The 11973-nt window shown below is 48.2% G+C and overlaps 1 protein-coding gene across 2 annotated transcripts in view; it reads left to right on the top strand.

Annotated features, from left to right (window-relative positions):
* The first annotated feature begins 4881 nt into the window (after positions 1–4881).
* PTAFR (platelet activating factor receptor) overlaps positions 4882–11973 on the top strand; it is a 30414-nt gene continuing 23322 nt past the window's right edge. For both annotated transcript variants that reach the window (XM_045476292.1, XM_045476291.1), the window contains exon 1: positions 4882–5065. The gene's annotated coding sequence lies outside the window, so the exon portion shown is untranslated. The remainder of the gene's footprint in view (positions 5066–11973) is intronic.

Genomic DNA, 11973 nt, shown 5'->3' with positions numbered 1-11973 from the left:
TTATTTATTTTGGAAAGAGAGAGAGACAGAGTGTGAATGAGGGAAGGGCAGAGAGAGAGGGAGACACAGAATCTGAAGCAGGCTGCAGGGTCCGAGCTGTCAACACAGAGCCCGACGCGGGGCTTGAACCCACAAACTGTGAGATCATGACCTGAGCCAAAGTCGGACGCTTAACCGACTGAGCCACCCAGGCGCCCCTATTTTGAGTAATTTATGCATTCCACACGGGACTTGAACTCTCAACCCTGAGATCAAGAGCCTCATCCTCTTCCGACTGAAACAGCCAGGTACGCCTGAGCAATGTTTTATAGACAAGGAAAGAGGTACAATAAACACAAAGGCACTCTGTCTTGTAGTATAAAGAGATACTGCACGTCAGATTTACTTCCCTATGGGGGGGGGGACAAAAGCCTGGGTGTCTCGCTGCCCTTCCAAGTGCGGCTGAGCAGTCCAAACCACGGACGAATCTGTGCACAGGATGTGGGTGGATGTGGCTCTGGCTGAAAGTGGGCCAAGGCAGAGAGGGAGAAATGTTCCATCATGCTGCAGAGTGATACGTGTCATGAGGTGATGCAGACTGTCCTGTGCAGGGGACAGCAGCCATCTCTTCTACAGGCAAAGTGCTACCCGTCTCTTTCCAGGATGTGTGTGTAAATTCCCACGCCTGCCTTAGAGGTTATGCCGTTGTCATAGTTCAACTGTTTTTGCAGGCTTGTGAGGGCCAGGCCCAGTCTTACGCATTCGACAGATATGCTGGCTTAGGAATAAAATGGTGAACACCATGGGGCCCTGCTGCCTACCACAGTCTGCTGGGGCACGTGGATGAGCGGGCGACTGCAAAGATCATGAGAGGTACAATGCGTCCACTGCTCAAGGACGCAGGAGGGGTCCCTTGATCCTGTGCTTGAGCAAAGGCATGTTTCCTAGAGGAAGTGATGTTTTTAAAGTTGGAACCCAGAGGCTGATGCATCAGGAATGTTTTCAGCTGAAAAGAATAACTAGCATAAACAAATAGGGGTATATTTTGCTCACGGAAGTCTGACGGCCAGCAGTTTCAGTACCGGGCTCAAGAGTACTACCAAGGAACCAGGCTCTTACTATGCTTCCCCTCCATCCTCTCAGCAGGGCTTGTCATCTTATTGTCGCAGAATCTTCATAGAAGAATATGTAGCTCCACGCCTCATTCCAGTTGCCAAGCAGAAAGAAGTCATCCAGGAAGCAAAAATTTCCCTAAAAGATGTCGTTTTCTAGAAGATGGGCCACGTGGCCGCCTCTAACTGTAAATGTGGGAAAACAGCAAGGGAGAATGGGCAGGCCACAGACCAGGTCTTGTCCCTTGGGGCTGAACACCTACTATTTCTAGGAAAGTTTTGTTGGCAAGGAAGGAAGTAAGGGAGATCGACTGTGAGGGACCACTAAGTTTCCATCACAGGTCGGGTGGGACTTGAAAGATGTTTCAGTTGGAGGGAACAGTGTGTGCAAAGACCCAGAGGTAACTGATGCCATGCTTGGAAACAGAAGTGAGGTGAAGTGAGACCAGGGACATCAGAAAGTCATATTAAGAAATTTGGGTTTCAGCCATGACATCCTATTTTTCCAGATGGACTAAAGCCTTCCCATTTCCTTTCTGGCACATTGTAGCCACAGACCCACTGGAAGATCTGCCAAGATCCCAGCCCATTCCCATAAGCGTGTTCAGAGCAATTGTTTCAGTGATGACCCCCCACCCACCCAGAGGGGAGTGCTTTGGGCATTGGATAGAGACAGCGTTAGCCAAGATGCCTCCAGGGCAGGGCTGTGGCTGTGACAGCTTCTCCAGCCTCTTCATCTGTGAGCAGGTCAAGAGCGTCTTTGGGCAGGAAAGGCTCCCTGGAGGAGCGGCAGGGCCCGGAGAGAATGAAAGACCGGCTGAGGCACTTCGCTCCTGTGGTTTGCTGTGAAAAAGGGAGCAAAGAGCCACTGCCCCCACCTCCCCCACTGTGCAGGTCACTGCTGCCTGTGGGCCCACCTAGGGCAGAGGGGAAACGGAGGAGCCAGACAGGCACGGTTAGAAATCTGGCATTTGGGGTTCAACTCTGAGCCTCAGCTTCCGGATGTGTAGACTGGGAATAGTCCCTTTTAAGAGGAAGTGTGACCACCTAAAGCGTCAATCATTGCCTTTGGTGGTCCAGTCACCTAAACGCTCCCACCCCACCCCACCGCACCTCACCCCAGTGGCTGTGGCCTCAGCCAGGCCCCGCCTCCTGGCCCCTCTCGCTTCCCTAGGGCCCCAGTGGAGGGAGGAGTAAGAGCTTGGGAGGCTGATGATGAGTCCGGGCCTGCACTGAGGGTGGAAGTTCAGTGAAGCAGGATTTGCCTCTCTGGTCCCTCCCTCCCCTCCCCCTCCCCCTCCCCCCTCCCCCCTCCCCCCCTCCCCCCTCCCCCCTCCCTCATCCATCCTGGTGCAATCTGGTTCATCTACCCCCTTGCTGAAGTTGTCCGTGCTTCTCATGCACCAGAGAAACATGGCAACCTCTGACCCTGAGTGATGAGGCATGAGCACAGAAAGGGCTTAGAGCCACCTTATCAAGTGTCTGCTCTTCCACTAAGCTTTGTAAATCCTGGCACCCCACTTCCCCCTTCTGGGCTTTAGCTTCCTCCTCTTTGGTAAAAGGAGGGTAAAAATACTTTCTTCATTCCTGTCCTATGAATTCTAGTGAGATTCTGTTTATTGTAAAAAGAACCGAGGTGCCTGGGTGGCTCAGTGGGTTGGGCATCCGACTTCAGCTCAGGTCATGATCTCACAGCTTGTGAGTTCGAGCCCCGAGTTGGGCCCTGTGCTGACTGCTCAGAGCCTGGAGCCCGCTTCGGATTCTGTGTCTCCCTCTCTCTCTGCCTCTCGCCTGCTCGTGCTGTGTCACTCCTGTCTCAAAAATAAATAAACATTAAAAAAAAAAAAAAAAGAACCAACCTTGTAAGTGGAGGCAACAGGCCCGTATTTGGCATCAGAGACTGTTGCCTTGAACCTTCTCCGAGCCTCTGCTTCCTCTTCTCTTAAACTTGTTGCCCTGAGGGTTAAGGAGATCAGGGAAAACAGATGCCTGGCACAGGGCTGTGCACAGTGGGTAGTGATCCTTGGCCCTCTTGTCCGGTGTGACTGCTCTAAGCCATTCAGTGAAAGAGCAGAGAATTGAGAACACCTGGGAAGCTTGGTGAAAAGACAGTTTCTGGTCTCCCTGAAAACTATGATGGAGGATTCAGGTTGAGGAGAGACAGCTGGATCTTTTTTTTTTTTTTTTTTCCTTTTAAGGTTTACTTATTTTTGAGAGAGAGGGCACGAGTTGGGGAATGGTGGGGGAGGAGCAGAGAGAGAGGGGGACAGGATCAGAAACGGGCCCTGCACTGACAGCAGTGAGCCTGATGTGGGGCTCAAACTCACGAACCATGAGATGATGACCCAAGCCAGAGATGGATGCTCAACCCACTGAGCCACCCAGGTGCCCCCAGAGCAGTCTTAAAGAGTGATCAGTAGGCAGCCAGGCAGAGAGAGCGAGGGAAGCATGAATAAAGGCATGGAGGTCAGGGGACAGTCAAGGGACCCAATTCCTTCTCTGCCAGCCCAAGCCCAACCCTTACTCCCAGAGGCGCTCCACATCGGATGGACCAGCCCCATGTTGTTGGCTGAGCTGACATACAGAGAGGTTCCCTGGCTAGACGTGGGTATTCCCAGTGTCTTTGGGGTTGGGGCCCCACCCAAGGAGTTGTCTTCCTTGCATTATGCCCTGCCCAGCGGAGCCTGCAGGCAGGCCTCCCCTAATTCTTTATTCAGCTGTTGAATGGGGATTGGAGCGTAAAGTGAGTCACATACTTAGGTCTAGGCCTGCCTTCTGCTTCCTCCCTACTCTCTACCCCACTTCCTGGGTTCTCCGAGAAACCGACCAGGAAACATGCTTTCGGTGCCCTCCATCTTTTCCTCAGCTTTGTTGTCACCCCCTAGACCACCGTTTCTGCTGTTTCTCAGGTAAGAGTCTGGTGACCTGGGTGAGAGGGCCAGGTTTGCCTGCTTTGTCTGGCTGCCCCGTGGAATCTGTGAGGCTGTTCAGGCTCTGGAGGGGTCCGCAGAGCTTGGTTATGCCTGACTTTTCTCCCACCGGCACATCCCCAATAAACACACAACTTTCCTTTTACTCCTCGTAGACATTTAACACCCAATCGTCAACAGATGTAGCATTCACACATATCACACAGAACAGACCCTCGTCACCCACAGACCTAGTTCATGGCCCTTCACAAATACGTAACACACAGCAGACCCTTAACATCTGATAGGACCCATGACCCTTCACTAAGCACAATATGCAAAGTGTCACAATTGACAGTTGCCCCTCATATGATGTATATTGTTGCCCACAGGGCAACACATCTTTGCAGACACACAACAGGGACGTCAACACTGGCAGACACACGTGAATCCTTGCAGGACACAACAAGCCCAGAGACGAAAGACCCCCTGCTCACTTGCTACAAAGAAACCTACTCCACACAGACACACAAACATCCCTCCTACACACACGAACACACACATCAATGCAACCACATGTACATATCACAGAAACTCTCGTCATCCCCAGACAGGTCCCCAGGACGTTTGGGTGCTGCTGCTTAGCTGGAACAGGGGCTGGGACCGTCCCCACTTTTAACTTTCTACCATGGGTCCTGCTTGTGCATCGTGGAGGGGATGGGTGGGGTGGGAAAAAAATGCTAGGGGTCCTGGCCACATCATAGAGCATGATGGGAGAGGCCACTGTCCTAGCTGTCTGAGTGCTGCTTCCTGATAACCCTGGGACTCCGCAGAAGCTGGTGTTAAAAAAAAAAAAAAGCTAGCTAGCATTCATCACATGACCATTGTGGGTCAAAGATCATACCCAATGCTTTTACAAGCATTATTTCATTATGCACTTCCTTTATGAAGTATATACTATTATTCTTGTTTTAAAGCTATGTTTTGATATAAATAGGCTCAGAGAGGTTAAGAAACTTGCCCAATATCCCACAGCCAGGAGAAAACAACGGAATTTAGACATAGGTAAGTCTGACCCCAGAGTCTACTTCTTTTTAATTTATTTTTAACGATTTTTTTTCTATATTTTAAAGAGGTAGCAAATAAGCAAGTTCAAGATTGAACCCTTGAGGGCCCTGGCCACCCCCCTGAGGCTTCCTTCCAGATCCAGTGCAAGGTGTGTGGTGAGGCGGTGAGGCCGTCCTCTTACAAGCCAGGGGAGGGGAGCGGGTGTGCTGTTGCAGGTAGGCCCAGGCTGGACAGTGAAAGCAGGTGGGACTCAGCCTGACCAGGGAAGGAGAGGACGTGGGGGAAGAGGAGGAAGAGGAAAGAGGAGAATGGGGTCTAGCTGCCCATACATGTCTGTCCTTAGCAGACCTGATCCCTGTGTGAGGCTAGTGGTGCCGTCCTCACTTTATAGATGAAGAATCTGAGGCTCGGGCGGCCCAGTTGTTGAATGGCAGGGTGGGACTCCAACTCCCAAAGTCTGAGGGAGAATAAGAGATGGCACACGTGCTCAGGAGAGCCAGAGAGAAGCAGAGACAGAAACTGAGGTTATAGTGAGGAGGAAGGAGAATTCAGGGCCGCCGGGCATTAGGGCTGGCATCCCAGAAAGGGCTCTCAGAAGGAACATACTGCCCAAGTTACTTTTTGGCTCCCAGAGGTCTCTGGTTTTGTGGTGATCCCTGCCTCCAGAGACTCTTTCTCTAGTCTGTTCATTGGCACTAATTATCTGCCTGTGTGCTTATAACATCTGTCTTAATCGCTGTAACCTTCCGGTAAATCTCCATATATGATGGGGCATGTTTCTTGACTTGTATGCATAAATATGACAAACACCTTTGCACCTGCCACCAATTACACAGAACATACAGGTGTAATAGCCCCCTGTGTACCTCACCAGTCCTGCTCTCTCCCTCCCTCCCCAGAGATAATCATATCCTGAATTTGTTTTTCTATATCCATGCATATGTATTGTGTCCACCAGCAGTCATAGTTTTAAGAAATAGTATCATGCTGTATTTATCCTCGCTTTATTTGTTTATTGTTCGTGTTGTTATATGTGGCTCTGTTCACTTTAACATATGCACAGGATTGTATCGCGAAAACATGCAAATATACGTTTCCTTGTATACAGGAAATATTAATATTTCTGGTGTATACCTAGGAAGGATGTGCCTATTTTCAAGTTTATTATAAAGTTAATTTCCAAGGTGTAGTGCCTTTTGTACTATCGTTTTAGCAGCACAATGAGAGTTTCCGTTGTTCTACATCCTCCCTGATACTTGGAATTGGCAGACTTTAATTTTTTCCAGTCTGGTGGTTGGTTGTTTTAATCTGCATTCCTGATTGCCTGAAATGTTGATCATATATTTTTTTTAAGTTTGTTCATCTATTTAGAGAGGAGGGGGGGCACTCACATGCATGCCCACGTGCATGGGGGACAGAGAGAGGGAGAGAGAGAGAGAATCCCACGTGGGCTCCTCACTCTCAGTGCAGAGCCCGATGCGGCGCCCAAAGTCATGAACTATGAGATCATGAGCGGAGCCGAAGTCAGACGCTTAATTGACTGAGCCACCCAGTGACTCCTGCTGATTATATTTTATGTTTCGTAGCCATTCAGGCTTTTTCTTCTGTCTATTGCCTCCTCCTTTCTTGACCCATTTTTCTATTGGTCTTGTCTCTAAGTTACTGATTTGAAGGAATTTATATTATATTATGCTTGAAAATCCTTTGTTACATGTATTGCAAATATTTTCTACTGGTCTGTGACTTGTGTCTTCCTCTTTTTATCATATCTTTTGATGTACACAGTTTTGTTTTGTTTTGATGTACACAGTTTTAAACTTTATGTGGTCAGATTTATCCAACTTTTCTTTGTTATTTATAATTTCTATGTCTTAATTAAAAAAAATTTTCCTTGACCCTTATATCATAAAGATATTTTCCTCTACTTTTTTTCCCCCAAAACTCTTCGTATTTTGCTTTTCATAATTAGGTCTTTATGCCAGTTGGAATTTATTTCTGGACATAGTGTGAGGTAAGGATCTAATTTTATTATTATTTTTTCCCTAATGAATTGCCGATGATTTGCATCAGTATCTACAAATAAATTCCTGCTCTCAAGGAACTTACAATTTAGTTGAGAGTCAGATAATGAGCAAAGTAAACAACTAAAATATATGGTGTGTTAGATAAGTGCTGTGGAGGAAAAGAAAGCAGGGCAGGGGCCTAGGGCATGCTGGGGGATGACTGCAATTTATTGGGGTTATCAGGAAAGTCCTCACTGAGAAAGTGGCATTTGAATAACTCTGAGTGTCTGGGGAAGAATGTTCTAGGCAGAGAGCACAGGAGGTGCAAAAGCTCCAAGCAGGAATGTGCCCAGTGTGTTGAGGTGGAGGAGAAGGGCCAGTGTGACTAAAAGGTGGGGAAAAAGAAGTAGGAGATGAGGTCAAGCCTTACAGGGCCCTTTCTCCTTGAGCGGAGAAAGGATGTGATCTGACTGATGTATAAAGGTTCAACTGCACAGCCGTATTGAGAACAGATTAAAGGGGGTGCAAGGGTGGAAGGGAGACAGGTGAGGGGCTACATCTAGTGAGGGATGATGGTGGCTTGGACCAGGGCCAAAGCACTGGAGATGGTTCAAAGTGGTCAGATTTTGGATCCATCCATCCATCTATATACGTCTGTCTATCTATCATTTATCTATCTATCTATCTATCTATCTATCTATCATCTATCATCTATCTATCTATTTATCATTTAAAATTTAAGTTAAATGTATTTAGGGCTGCCTGGGTGGCTTAGTCGGTTAGGTGTCTGACTCTTGATTTCAGCTCAGGTCATGATCTCACAGTTCGTGAGTTTGAGCCCCGCGTTGGGCGTTGCTGACAGTGCGGAGCCTGCTTGGGATCCTCTCTCTCCCTTTCTCTCTGCCCCTCCCCTGATCATTCTCTCTCTCAAAATAAATAAATAAAATTAAAAATATGTATTTGTTGAGGAGGCCAGGTCGTTTACATTTTCTCTGTCTGAGTTTGCTGAGTGTATCCCTATGATCCGGTCCTTTTCTGTGTTTCCGGTAAACTGGTGGTTGAACTTGCTGATTCTATTTCCTTGGCAACACTACTTCATAGGTAGCGTTATGATTTGGCTGTGTGCCACACCAACTTTATTAGAAAGGTTTTTTTTTTTTTTTTAATTTTTTTTTTCAACATTTATTTATTTTTGGGACAGAGAGAGACAGAGCATGAACGGGGGAGGGGCAGAGAGAGAGGGAGACACAGAATCGGAAGCAGGCTCCAGGCTCTGAGCCATCATCAGCCCAGAGCCTGAGGCGGGGCTCGAACTCATGGACCGCGAGATCGTGACCTGGCTGAAGTCGGACGCTTAACCGACTGCGCCACCCAGGTGCCCCTATTAGAAAGGTTTTTAAACAGACACAAAAAGAGAGGGAAGAGTAAAATAAGTCTCTATATACCTGTATTCATTTCCTATAGCTGCTGTCACAAATGACCGCAATAAACACACGTTTATTCTCTTAACAGTTCTAGAGGCCAGAAGTCCAAAATCAGTATCAATGGGGAGGGAGTCAGCAGGGCTGTGTGTTCCCTGCAGAGGCTCTAGGACTGAATCTGTTTTCCAGTGCCTGGTGGCTACCAGCTTTCCTGGCTTGTGGCCATGTCACCCCGCCTCTGTGGCCGCATTGCCTTCTCTTCAGTCTGTAATCAAATTTCCCTTAGCTTCTTTCTTATACAGATACTTGTGATTGTATTAAGGCTCATTTGGATTATTCAGGATGATCTCCCCATCTCAGGAGCATTAATTTAACAACACCTGAAAAATCTTTGGCATGTAAGGTAACAGTTACATGTTCCAAGGATTAGGACCTGATACCTTTGAGGGTCATTATTCAGCCTGCTTCAACACCCATTACCTAGGTTCAATATTTTGCCGCATTATTTTCCTCCCTCCCTCCCTCCCTCCTTCCCTTCCTTCCTTCCTTCCTTCCCTTTTTCCATCCTTCCTTCTCCTCTCTCTTTCCCCCATTCCATCCTTCCCATTCCCCTTCCTTCCTCTCTTCTCCTTATTTTGCTGTAATATTTTAAAGCAATTCCCTGTCACTTCATTTCCAAATATTTCCATATATATGAATAGTTTCTTATATAACCACACCACTATTATCACTTAGTAAACTTAACAATAATTCCTTAGAATCATCTAAAATTCTGTCCATGTTAAATTCTCCCTGCTTTTCTCGAATCTGTCTGTCCTGGATATCTTCTGTTTTGCCCTCTAGATCTTGCTTCTCCATCCCCACTCTGTGCCTCCGGAGGCTGACTTGTATGGACTACGTTACCCTTATCCCTTGCTTCTGGTTGGACTCCGGGGGAGTCCAAGGGGAGGCCCTGGCAAGAGATCAGTCATCGGGGGATTACCGCAACTTCTTACCCAAGGCCACAGCTCCTGCCTGGCAGCCCTCTCCAAATAGCTACCCTTGGGTTCCAGAACTTCTCCCTCTCCAGCCTTTCGGATGGTGAAGGCACCCACTCTTGGGAGCCTTGGAGTACTACAAGGTTCCTTTTGGTTCTCTAGCCCTGCCCTCACCTCTTTAAGTGGTCCCTTTTCCCTCAGATTGCCCATTTGAGTGTGCATCTCTTTTCAGTACCCTGATATATGTTTTTATTTTATTCTTAACATTTTTTTCCTGGTCCCCATTTATTCACACTTCAGCACGGTGGTTAAGATCTAGAATGGGCTCCGAGGCCAGATTATCTAGGTTCAAATTCTAGTTCTGCCACATATAAGCTGGGTGACTTTGGCAAGCTACTCAGCTTCTGTTTGCCTCAATTTCCTTGTCTCTAAATTGGAGATAATGATGAATGCACCTACTTCAGAGGGATATGGTAAGGACATACACAATAACATGTATAAAGCAATTACATAGGGTACAACTGCCTGAAACACAGTAAATGCCCACCATGTGTTAAATAGCATTGGATTATTATTGTTAGCACTTTTATTATTCCTTAAGCACGCTCCTCTTGAGTCCCTTTCCACTGTGTTCTTTTGTGTGGATTTTTAGTTATTATTTTTAACCCTTTATTTGGAAATAATCGTAGATTTGGGGCGCCTGGGTGGCTCAGTCGGTTGAGCGTCCAGCTTTGGCTCAGGTCATGATCTCATGGTTCATGAGTTCGAGTCCCGCGTCGGGCTCCATGCTAACAGCTCAGAGCCTGGAGCCTTCTTCGGATTCTGTGTCTCCCTCTCTCTCTGACCCTCCCTTTCTCACACTCTGTCTCTCTCTCCCTCAAAATAAATAAACATTAAAAAAAAAATTGAAATAATCGTAGATGCATGGGAAGTTGCAAGGATAGTACACAGAGGGCGTACATGGCTGGCTCGGTCGGTGGAGTGTGCGGCTATTGCTCTCAGGGTCGTGAGTTTGAGCCCCGCGTTGGGTGTAGAGATTACTTAAGAAAACAAAAAACGATAGTACACACAAGTCCCAAATACCCTTACCTAGTGTTCCCCAAGGCTTGATTAGATTCAGGTTTATATGTAGAACCGACCAAATTTGCTAACACAATGGATGTGGGTGTAGGAAGAAATGAGGAATAAAATGTTGACAGTCTCCGCCTACCTACCCTGCTTATTGATCATGTCAAAAGAGGTCCTGAAACATCTATCACGAGAACATGAATAAAGGACTGTTGAAAAACAAGGCCGAGCCAAATAGTTCTGGATTTGACACAAATCCAGAGTCAAATCCAATTTGACACAAATTGGAGTCTGTGGTCAGATGGTGGGAGGGGTGGGGCTGGTTGATCCTGGAGGTCCTTCCGGGCTGATGTCTCTCATGGCGTGTGGGGGATGGGGGATGGCTGAGAAGGTGAAGCCACTTCAGGGAAAGAGGATCCGAGTTGGGGAGCAGAGCTAGGGCCTTGGCAATGCAGTGAGTAGACCATGGTCTCTTGTGTCTCAGGGCACTCAAGACTCAAGATGCCTCTATGGGAGCTGGGGAGGGATGGCCACACGGGGCTTCTTCAAAGTTCCTAACAGGAGGCCCGGACCGCATGCTGGGATGTGAGGCGAGTGAGTGTGGCGGGTGAATGTGAAGCGTACGTGAATGGGCATGAGGAAAGACGTAACTGGGCAGGTATGAGTGAGGGGTGACAGACCTCGGCACCTGAGTGTCTGAGTGCACATGGGAGTGGAGGGATGTGATTGTAAGTTGGCGTCTGCACGATAGTGTGCATTGAGGGTACGTGAGCGTGCAAGGCTTATATATGGGAGAGGTGTGAACGTGTCTGCCTGTGTGTGATGGGGGTGGAGCTGGGGCAGGGGCAGACTTTTGGCTCTAGTTCTTCAGGGCTGAGGCACACGTTCAAGGCGATTTTGTCCTTTGAGATGCATTTGTGGCTTTGATAAGGTACAGTTGCAGGGTCCCAGTCGGCAGGAGGAAGCTAGCCCAGTCACGCAGTGCGGAGCTGAGGCTGGATCCTGAATGGCGAGGCAGGAGCCTCTGCTGGCTCTGCTTTGCACCTGCCTCGCTTTGGGACCCTAGTCCCGTCTAGGCCTGCTTCCCTCTCTGTGCAGGAGGGCGTTGGATTTGGCTGATACGTGAGCACCTTGCTTTTGTAGGTAGGGTCTTCTACAGTGCCTTGTGCCTGGGCGCACTTAGTAATTTCCTGATTGAATGAATGAGTGGGTAAATGGACTGGAAACTGAGGCAGGGAGCTCTGGCTCATCTCTCACTTACATCCACACAAAGCTTCCACCCAACTGACTTTCTCACGCACACAGGTACACGAGCACGCATGCACTCACCTGCGTTCCCCCAGTCTGTTGCCCACACCTATTCACCCTCACTCACTCCCATGAACTGGCACGGTGCCAAACTCCTGCTCAGGGCCTTGGGGCGCCTGCTCCCTCCT

Source organism: Leopardus geoffroyi, chromosome C1 (assembly GCF_018350155.1).
Source record: "Leopardus geoffroyi isolate Oge1 chromosome C1, O.geoffroyi_Oge1_pat1.0, whole genome shotgun sequence".
Lineage (NCBI taxonomy): Eukaryota > Metazoa > Chordata > Mammalia > Carnivora > Felidae > Leopardus > Leopardus geoffroyi.
This window is presented reverse-complemented; position numbering and strand designations above follow the sequence as displayed.